Raw genomic sequence first — 10,837 nt, 5'->3', positions numbered from 1 at the left:
ATTTTTTTTGTTTGTTTGTTTTCAATTTCATTTATTTCTGCTCTAATTTTGATTATTTCTTTCCTTCTGCTGACTTAAGGCTTTATTTGTTCTTCTTTTTTTTAGTTTTTTAAGATAAAGTGTTAGGTTGTTTATTTGGGTTCGTTCTTGTTTTTGGACGTAGGCCTGTAATGATATGAACTTTCCTCTTATGACCTCTTTTCCGTGTCCCAAAAGTTTTGATATGTTTTACTATCGTTATCATTCATTTCTATGTATCTCTTGATCTCTCTTTTTATTTCTTCTCTGACTCAGTTATTCTTCAGTAGCATGTTGTTTAATCTCCATGTATTTGTGGTTCTTCCTGATTTCTTTCTGCAGTTGATCTCTGCCATTTGCTTGAAATATTATTTTCCACTCTTTCACTTTAAGTCTATATTTGTCTTTGGAGCTGAGATGTGTCTCCTGGAGGCAGCTATGGTTGGGAGTTGTTTTTTGATCCATTCTGCAACTCTATGCCTTTTTATTGTGAGTTCAGTCCATTTACATTTAGGGCAATTATTAAAATATGAGATCATTTTATAGCCATTTTATCTTTTGCTTTCTGGTAGCTTGGTGTTTCCATCGCTTCCTTGTTCTCATGTTTCTGTTGTCTTTATTTTGGTTGGCTTTTGAGGGTTTTCTATCTGGTTCTTCTTGTTTCGTGTTATATACTTCAGTTCTGAATCTTTTGTGGTTACCATTATGAATATGTAAAGGATAGTTATATATATTCAGTCGTCCGTTTTCTTCTGCGTGTGCCTTATCTCCATTCTCCTTTGTAAATTTCAATCTTTGAATCCTCCACTTTTCAGTCATTGTTATCTCAATTTGTCCCCATGTATGCTGAACATTCATTACTATGTTGTTATAACAATTTTCTTCTTATTATTTAAGCTTATAATGCCCTGTTCTTAGTAAGGGTTGCATTCCTCTGCTTCTATTTGCGTGATAGTCACTTTACTCCTAATTATGTATTTTTTCGTTGTTATTTTGTTTTAGGTAAGCTGACCCCACTCAGTATTTCCTGTAGTGCAGGCCTTGTAGTGGAGAATTTCCCCAATTTTTGTATGTCTGGAAAGGTCTTTATTTCTCTTTCATATCTAAAGGAGAGCTAAACTGGATACATTGTTATTATTCTAGGCTGGGAGTTCCTTTCACTTAATAGTTTAAATATTTGATTCCATTCCTTTCTGGCTTGTAAGGTTTCTGCTGAGAAGGCTGATGATAATCTAATGGTTTTCCTTTATAAGTTACCGTTTTCTTCTCCCTAGCTGCCTTGAGAATTCTCTTTGTTGTTGATTTTTTATAACTTCAATACAATGTGTCTTGGTGAAGGCCTTTTTGGGTTGAGATAATTCGGTGTTCTGTTGACTTCTTGAATTCCAAGCTCCAGCTCATTCCTTAGATTTGAGAAATTCTCATCCACTACTTGTCTGAAAATGCTTTCTCGTCCCTGCTCCTTTTCCGTGCCTTCGACAATGCCCATTATTCTTATGTTTCTTCTCCTGATGATATAGCTAGTTCTTGTATTTCTCTTTCATTATTTTTCATTCTTTGGTTTCTGTCTTCTTCCTTCTGATTTATTTCTAGATTTCTGTCTTTGATATCACTGATCATTTCTTCCATTTGGTTGACTCTATTTCCCAAGCTTGCTATTTCACTTTTCAACTCTTGCAGTGTGTTTTTTATCTCCAGAATATCTATTCTGTTCTTTTTGAGGGTTTCAATCTCCTTGCTGTGCTCATCTAGTTGTTTTTTTAATTCCTGAAATTGTTGATATGACTCATTTTGGATTTCACTGAGTTTTTTCAGAAGTACCATCCTGAAGTCTCTGTCATTTAAGTTGCATATTTCTATGTATAGTGACTGAATAGCAGCTCTGACGAGCTCAACGAATAAATGACGTATGAGGTTCTAGAAAGCACAATACAGGAGAGTAGCAACATAAAGAAGGTTAGGAGGACAAGACCTCAGGAAATAATAAAGAGATACAAAAGAGAGTGCCAAGAGAAGAGCAAGGAGCAGATCAAAGTACAGAGGTATGCAGAGGCTAGCAATGGATGACATGAAGTCAGTTTAACAAAGGACTAGCACCATTTTTAAAGTGTAAACTATGAGTATGGTGCTAAGCACTCTATATTTATTTTCTCATTTAATTCTCACAGAACTCTGTCTGGTAACTACTGTCATGTCTTTGTAATCAAGACACAGAAGTTGTAAAGAGTAACAAGTAGCCCAAGATTATAAAGCTCTTAACAGAACTTAAACCCAGGACTGTCCAACTCTCCATACTCACAGCTTAACACAATAATTCCTTCCTCATAGCTAATCTCTTCCTGTCCTATAGTTGGAGAAGATAAATTTCTCCTCTTATGAATTTGTCGCATGCATACAATCTCTCCCTAAGTGCTGTGCAGGCCCAGCAAAATGTAGCATTTGAAGTTAGTATAGGAGTAATAAGAGAATGTTCCCTGGAGATAGTGACAGGTAACATTTATCAAGCACTTTCTAGCCAAATTACTTTTATATTTTACTGCCTTCAATCCATACAAAAATCCTATAAGGTAGGCATTAATAATAATAACTGAGACTTAATTACATCTCGTGTCAAGATCTAATCTTGATACTAAGTGTCAAGCACCATTCGAAGTGTTTTACATGTGTTACCTCCTTTAATTCTCAATTCTATGAAGTAGATACTGTTATACTATTATAATTCCCATTTTACATATAGGAAGCTGAGGCACAAAGAGGTAAGGTAACTGGTCCAAGGTTATGAAGAGCTGAGTTCAAACCAGGCAGTCTGCTGTCAAAGTCAATGCTCTTAAACACCTCACTCTAATCCTCTGAAAGAGTGAATAAATGATTTGCACAGCTATTAAGTGGTGGAGCCAGGATTTAAACCAGAGAGTCTGTTCAAAGGTGGCAGAGGGACTCATCAGGACTACCCCAACATCTGCCACCTCTGGGACAGGCAGTTTGTTGATACAGGTTATTCGTTCTGCTAAGAAGGCAGAGGGTATTCTAAGAAGACTTTGTTACCTTAAAAAATGTCCTCAGAGATGAATTTTCCTAGTTAACATTAAGGCAAGCCCAATCAGGGTTTAAAATCATAGCAGTGACACAGTAGTGTCACATAGCAGTGACACATAGCACAGTTACAAGAGTTCAGCCTTGTCCCAAGCCACAGCTACATCTCTCCATCCTGGATGCAGTTGTCCACTCCCTACTTCTCCAATCTTCCCACTCCCATCTTCCACCCTGCATGTCCGTACAAACTTCAGTTAACCTCAGGTTAACTCAATCTCTCTCTCTCTCTCTCTCTCTCTTTCCTCTCTCTCTCTCTCTCTCTCTCTCTCTCTCTCTCTCTCTCTCTCTCCATTTTCTCATTTTCCTGGTATAAATGGACAATTCAGCACAGTGGAAAAAGCTGTGAAGTTGGAGTCCAGATGTTTGTGTTATAAACAGGTTTTTACTACTAATGAGCATTGGGACCATAAAGGGAAAAAATGGAAAAAAGATGAAAGGAAGGGAGGGAGAGAGGAAGGAAAAAAGGAAGAAAGGCTAAAAAAAGCTAATGTTTAGTTGAATATAAACTTTTTGTCAGGTATTTAAAATTTTAACTCCATTATATATTACTTTATTTAAATTTTACAAAAATTCTTGAAGATAGGTAATCATGTTACAAATAAGAAAACTGAAGTTCAGAAAATTTAACTTATTTAAGTTCACATATTTCAGAGTTTGTTCTGAATGGAGAACTTATTCTTTTTCTGCCAACCCTTGCTGTTTCCCAAGGCCTTTGCCATTATCCTATCTGTCTGTCTATCTATCTATCTATCTATCTATCTATTTATCTATCTATCTATCTATCTATCTATCATCTATTTATCCACCTATCTATTATCTATCAATTGTCCCTTCTGTGATGTGAAAGGCTGTACTGCATTATCTCTGGATTTACTTAGAGATATAAGATTCTACAAATATTGATTCCTCTGCCTGGATCAATTTAAATAGCCTCCATGACTTTCTCCAGACTCTCTTTACTTCCTTCTCTTTTTACCCCAATAAGTTCCCTTCTGACTTCCCTCTACTTGCCAGCTCTATCCTTCATTCTTCTGGTCACTTAGAGTGGAAAACTTTACCATTATATTTCATTACCACTCCCTGAATCCAAGTATCACTTAATCCTTTATTTTCCTATCAACAAGGAAAAAGCCACATTAAGATCATGAGAGATCTTCCTGGAGCAGTGGGAAGTCTCATGGTGTGAACTTACCCTTCTGTGAATGCTCTGGGTAGAGCTCTTGGATGGGATTTCTTGTATAGAGGGAAGTGAGTATTATGCTGACCCAAGGTTGCCTGTCTCCAAAGGCTTATAAAGAGAGTGAGGCCAGGGCCAAGAGAGTCTATCTTGGTGTTCTCTCCATTTGGGAACTAACAAGCACCTAGAGGCCCTAAAATTTATTCCCCTCCCCTGCCCCCACCTGGGATTGTACAAGAAGCCCAAGGCAGACAAAGAATCCCACTCCTTAAGGGTTTTTCTCATCTGCCTAGTATTTTGGTCTCTGTTAAAGAAACATTAGATTCATGACATCTCTCCAGGCTCAAAGTATCTCTGAGAAAGGAGCAAAGCTATAGTCACTATATTGTAGATGGGAAAAATAAGATCCAGGAGGCTTAGATAACTTGCCAAGGCCAGAGAGTATGTCTATGGTGAAGGTCAGGTTGGGCCTCAGATAAGCTGATTCTGGTACTTTTTCTCATTAACATTTCACATTGGTTTTTTTAAGGTATATTTTTTAAAAATTAAGTTACTAAGGTATAATTTTAATTGTCGTGTCTTCTTGATTACTTCCTCCAACACTTAGTCTAATTCAAAGTTACAAAGATGTTTCTCCTATTTTTAAAAGTTTTATAGTTTTAACTCTTACACTTAGATCTATGATCCATTTTTAGTTGTTTTTTATTGGTACAAGGTAAGAGTTGAGGATTTTTTTTTTCCCATATAGAGATATGTTTGTTTCAGCACCATGTTTTGGAAAGACTATCCTTTTTCTGTTGAATTAATGTGGAAGCTTTGACAAAAGTCAACTGACCATATATGTGTGGTCTGCTTCTAAACTCTATTCTATTCCATTGATCTATATATTTATTCTTATACTCGTACGCACTGTCCTTGGTTACTGTAGCTTAATAGTATGTTCTGAAATCGAGTAGCTTAAGTCTCCTAAATTTGTTACTATTTTTCAAAATTATTTTGGACTCCAGATGCTTTGTTTTCTCATGTAAAATTTAGAATCAGCTTGCCAATTTCTATAAAACATATGCCAAGATCTACAGATCAATTTGGAAGAATTGACGTATTAACAATATTGAGTCTTCTGATTCATGAACATGACATAGCTCTTCATTAATTTAGGGCTTTCTATATTTCTCTCAGTCATGTCATAGTTTTCAGTATATCTGTCTTACACATATTTTTAAATTTATCTTTATTTCATGTTTTTAATGTATTTTAAATGTTATTTTTAATGTCAAATTTCAATTTTTTGTTATTATATTGAAATACGATTAATTTTTCTATACTATGTATCATATACTTTGTACTCTTTGTATACTTTGACCTTGTATGCTCTGATCTTATTAACTTCACTTATTAGTTCTAGTACCTTTTTGTAGATTGTTTGAGATTTTCAACAAAGGATATTATGTTATGATGAATAAAAACAGTTTTACTTCCTCCATTTTGTAATCTGTATGACTTTTATTTTTCTTGTCAGATTGTACTGGTTAGAACCTCCAACACAATGTTAAAAAGAAGTTGTGAATGCCAACAACCTTGCCTTGCTCCTGATCTTGGGAGAATACATTCAGTCTTTCTCCATTAACTATATTGTTACCTTTAAGTTCTTTGTAGGCATCCTTTATTAAGCTGATAAAGTTACTTTCTCTTCCTAGTTTCATGTGAGTTTTCATCACAAATGAATGTTGAATTTTGTCACATGTTTTTTCTGAATCTATTGAGGTGATCATATGTTTTTTCATGTTTAGTCAGCTGACATGGTGAATTAAGTTGGTTGATTTTTAAATAATGGACCTATTTGTGTCCATTATTTATTATTATACTTCTTAGAATGTCACTTAACATTTATTATACTGTAAATATGCTAGTGATAAGTTCTCTTCATTTTTTTTTCCTTTGAGAAAATCCTTATTTCACTTTCTGTTTTGAAAGACATTTTGGTTGGACATAGTACTCTGTGTTGACAGCTTTTTATTTTCATCATTTAAAAGTTATTGCTCTAATTTCTTCTGGCTTACATATTCTCTAATAAGAAGTATACTGTCATTCTTATTCTTCTATATGTAAAGTTTTTTCTCTGACTGACTTCAAGACTTTATGTTTAGTATTCAGCAGTTTGATTACGGTGTGTCTAGGTATGTTTTCCTTTAAACTAATTCTATTTGAATGATAATTAAAGTTATCATATCAGATCACAGGCCCTAAGTGGTGTTCTTACAGGGTAAGAAACCCTTCTGCCTCCTATTTGGACATTTCCTGTAGGTAATTTACCTGGTCATAATTTTTAAGCAGGATGAACATATGCAAAGGAGGCAGGTAAAATGGAAAGCTTTAAAAAGTTATTAATAGAAATTATGGCTGTACCAATAAATGAGATATAGAGTTTGGCTGAGCTAAGAGATTATATGCTAATAAGTTTTCAGTTAGAGGATATCAAGGATCACTGAGTACTACACTGGACATCTAATGAAGTTTCCTATGTACTGACCAGGAAGAAGATGGAGGCCAGATATATTTCTTACCCACATGGGGCTGCCTTGTTCCAGATTCATAGCAGGGTATGCAAAACCTAGGCCTGATCCACACCTTCTTCTTATCTGAGGTCATTTCTGTACTGGTTCCAAAGTATTGGGATATTCCAGTTTGCGGTCAGTGACTTGAGATCCCATTGCAATGATAAGAGTTATTTACAGGTTATTATAAAGCACAGAAATTTAACAATCACTTACCTACAGACCCTTCGAGCATTGAAAACCAGGCCTGATTATTTTACTCATATGTAGTTTAAATTAATAAATGTGTATAAAATTTTTTTGACCCATACAGAATCAGTGTTTCCTGTAGTTCTCACATCCTAGTATAAGGACTGTAGAACATACCCTAATGGAACAACCAAAAATTTTGTGTGGTCCTCTTGAGAAAAAGACCTAGATAACAGTGTTAGACAAGAGGACAAGGTTGGGCATCTCAAGGCCTGACCCAGGACAGGGAGAGTTTGGGATGTGGAAAAACACAGGGGAAAACTGAGGTTCTAACCTTAGAGACCAAGACTGAGCACCAATTTCAGGGACCAGAGGCAGGACAGAAGCCGATTTCAGAGTAAGAAAGTTTAGAGCTATGTGGAAATGTAACAGAGAGGGAATAATAAAGAGAACTCCAATTATTTGTGAATTCTTTCCAGCTCATTTTTATTGGCTCACAGATTTGTGCTTCATGGGACAGTCAAGAATTCTAAGAGGGTCAAGGAAACAAATTAATGACCTCTATTTTTAATCATTATCTGACCAAATGATGGTATACAAATGAACAGATATCAGAAGAGCAGGCTAGCAAGAAGATGAGTTTAATTAGAATTTGCTTGGTTTTTAATGTATGTAGAAATGTTCATTAGACTGGTGAATCTGAAGTTTGGAAATGAGAAGTCATTGGGGCAGATAAAATCACTCAAATGAATGGGGTAATTCAGGATGTCCTATTAAATTAGCATAATTTCTCAAACTATTCAAATCACAGTTTAGTTACATAAATGGTTATAACTGTAATGCACACATGTTTTGGCCTTGAGTTTAGAGGAGACACTTCTAGAGTTTACCATTAAGTATATTGTTTGACTCAGTGAGAAATAGATGCCTCCTATTTTATTTTAAAAAATGATACTATTTTTTCTTGTAAAATTTATTGCAAACAGTTGCAATGCCTCTATGCAACTTAATTTGAAATTACTTAAAATATTCTATTCATCCTTGGAAACATCTTTTAGATTTCAAGTGTATTAAGTTCTAGTATTTGTTCTTGAACAAGCAACTGTGTCCTATTGCCCTTCAGCTTTTTCATCTGTAAAGTTAAGAGTAATAATGATGCTACACTGTAAGCCAGACAAGGATATCTTGAAAATTAAATGAGACACGGGCATGAAAGTATTTTTGTGAATTTAGAAGCACTACTTGCATATAAAGAATTATTATTACTATATTTAGTGGTATTTGTATATCCTTAAACCCACAGTATTTTCAATTTTCATGCTGTCCTTTAAGAGAGAAATTTATACTTCTGACAATGCTAAGAGAAACCTCAAATAAAAATAATGACCATATATTAATAACTAACATTGTTATAACACTTTGCCACAACAGACTGGGTTCTTTGAGGGTAGAAACTGAGTTTTTCTCTCTGTAGTCCATTGTCCAGCATAGTGCTGGTCATTAGGACTCGAATAAACATTTGTTGGGCGAGCGAATACATGAAAAAAATTTTGCTATACATTTATTAATTTAAACCTTATATGATTATTGTAAGATAATCAGGCATGGTTTTCAATGCTCAAAGGGTCTGTAGGTAAGTGATTGTTAAATTTCTGTGCTTTATAATAAGCTGTAAATAACTCTATCATTGTAATTAACATGTTTTATTATAATTTTCTGTGTATTATAAGTACCTGAGGACAGGTGTTAAATCAGTACAGCAAACAGACATTGTTAACAATTGAACACATCAATTATTTACAAGATAATTTGTTAACAAAAGAAGTGACTGGGAAGTTAAAATTATCTAGAACTCAATACTTAATTATTATATTTTACTATATTTCCTTCAATAAATACTTCAATGAGTACTTTCTCTTAATAAATATGTAAACATATAGAAAATCAATCATTTTTGTTATAACTATTTCATTTCCTCACATTCCTTTGTATCTCCATTCTCTTAGACTTCTTAAACCTCTTGTTTTGTTGTTGGTGGTGTTTGCATACTAACATATCAACATGCAGCTCTTTTTATCTTTGAATAAAATCCAATTGTCTCTTAATCTTGTTTCTTCATTGGCTCACCTTGGAACTTCCCTTCTTTCAAACACAGCTAACTTCTCCAAAGGGTTGTCTTCATCTGTGATCTTCATTTCCTGACTTCTCGTTCATTCTATAATCTTATAATCTTATTGCAATGATCTCCTGCTCCCACCACTCTTCTTAAAGGGCCCTGGAAGAGGTCACACTCTGCCTGGAATGGCCTTTTCCCTAGTCAACTTGGCCAATGCCCACTCACCTTTTAACACATGACTAAATCTCCATCTCTTCCAGGACGCCTTTTCTCAACACCTTCATTTCCCTGCCACGAAAGACTCGTTATCCTCACTGAGCATGTAAGCCATCTAAAATATAGCACCTATAAGCATTTCTATAACTTGGCCTGTTTGGCTCCCTCCAATATCAAGTCCAGAGCTTGTGCTCTACTCTTATCTCAAAACTTAGTGTTATTCCTGTTACATTTTAGCTGCTCAATGAATGCTTTTGAATCCATTAATAATAAATTAATAATAGAGTTATGTTTTTAAGGAAATATGTCAGGTCCAGTTTACTATCAGGTCCAATTTAGTGACAAGTCTGAACTTCTTTTCTCTCCCTAGATAATGCCTAGCTAGTAAGACCATCTTCCTTAAAACAAGACAGAGATTCATCCCATTAGTATTACTTGGGTACCTTTTATGTGTTGGTAGTAATTTCTTTTATTATAAATTTAGAGTTCTGATAGAACCAGAAAATTCTAGGAAAGACACATACATTAAATATAGAACCTTTTTCAATGATGTCAAATGTCTCCAAAACTAGAACCTCAAAAGTCTAGATTGGGAATGACAAACTCGGATGCCTACAGGGGCCAGGCAGATGATGTGGTCAGGAGGAAAACTTGGACAAACTGGAGAGTACTGGCCCTCTCCAAAGAGGGCCATAGAAACAGCCCTATGTGGTTGCTGACAAATGAGGATGTGGACCCACTATTGACAGATTTCATTTTACAATGAGTGGTGGAAAACATGGGAAATCTGTTGGTTTTTATTTTTAAGTACTATAAACTACATTTCTATGCTTTGGATACAGGTAAGGGGTCTATTAGCTGGTGAATTTTGTAAAACAAAGAGAAAAAGAGTTTTTTCCATTGCTTTTCTATGTGTAAATGTTTCTAATTATCAGAATAGTAAATTTACACAGAATCTTTCTCCAGGGTTCCTAGTGGTGTGTGGGAATTTCAGAGATGCTCTAGAGCCAGCCACCATAGAATGAGCAAAACTTAATCCAAATTTGCTCCTGAATTACTCTGTAAACTCCTATCTACCTCTTGGCAAGGGAAATTCTACTTTTTGTTTCACATGATCTAATGTCTTGGGTTTTTTTTTTTTTAATTTCTTATTTTAAAAATAAGACAAGTAAATGCAGAGATATACCTTGTTCTAGAAAGGGAAAATCAATGATTCAAAGACGTCAATTCTTCCTAAACCTATACATTGATACTATATTAGTTGAATTTTACAAATGGATTTAAAAAATTAATCTAGAAGAATTATTGTAGTTGTAGGAATGAGTAAGGTTAAGACATGCCAATGTAAAGGAAAAAAGAATAGCAAGAAAGACCTCAACAACTACGTGTTAATTTGTATTCTAATACCATAGTGATTAAAAAGTGTAGTGCCAGAAAAGAGAGTTTAACAGACCCAAAACTATAGGAGTATTT

Source organism: Pteropus alecto, unplaced genomic scaffold, assembly GCF_000325575.1.
Source record: "Pteropus alecto unplaced genomic scaffold, ASM32557v1 scaffold398, whole genome shotgun sequence".
Lineage (NCBI taxonomy): Eukaryota > Metazoa > Chordata > Mammalia > Chiroptera > Pteropodidae > Pteropus > Pteropus alecto.
This window is presented reverse-complemented; position numbering follows the sequence as displayed.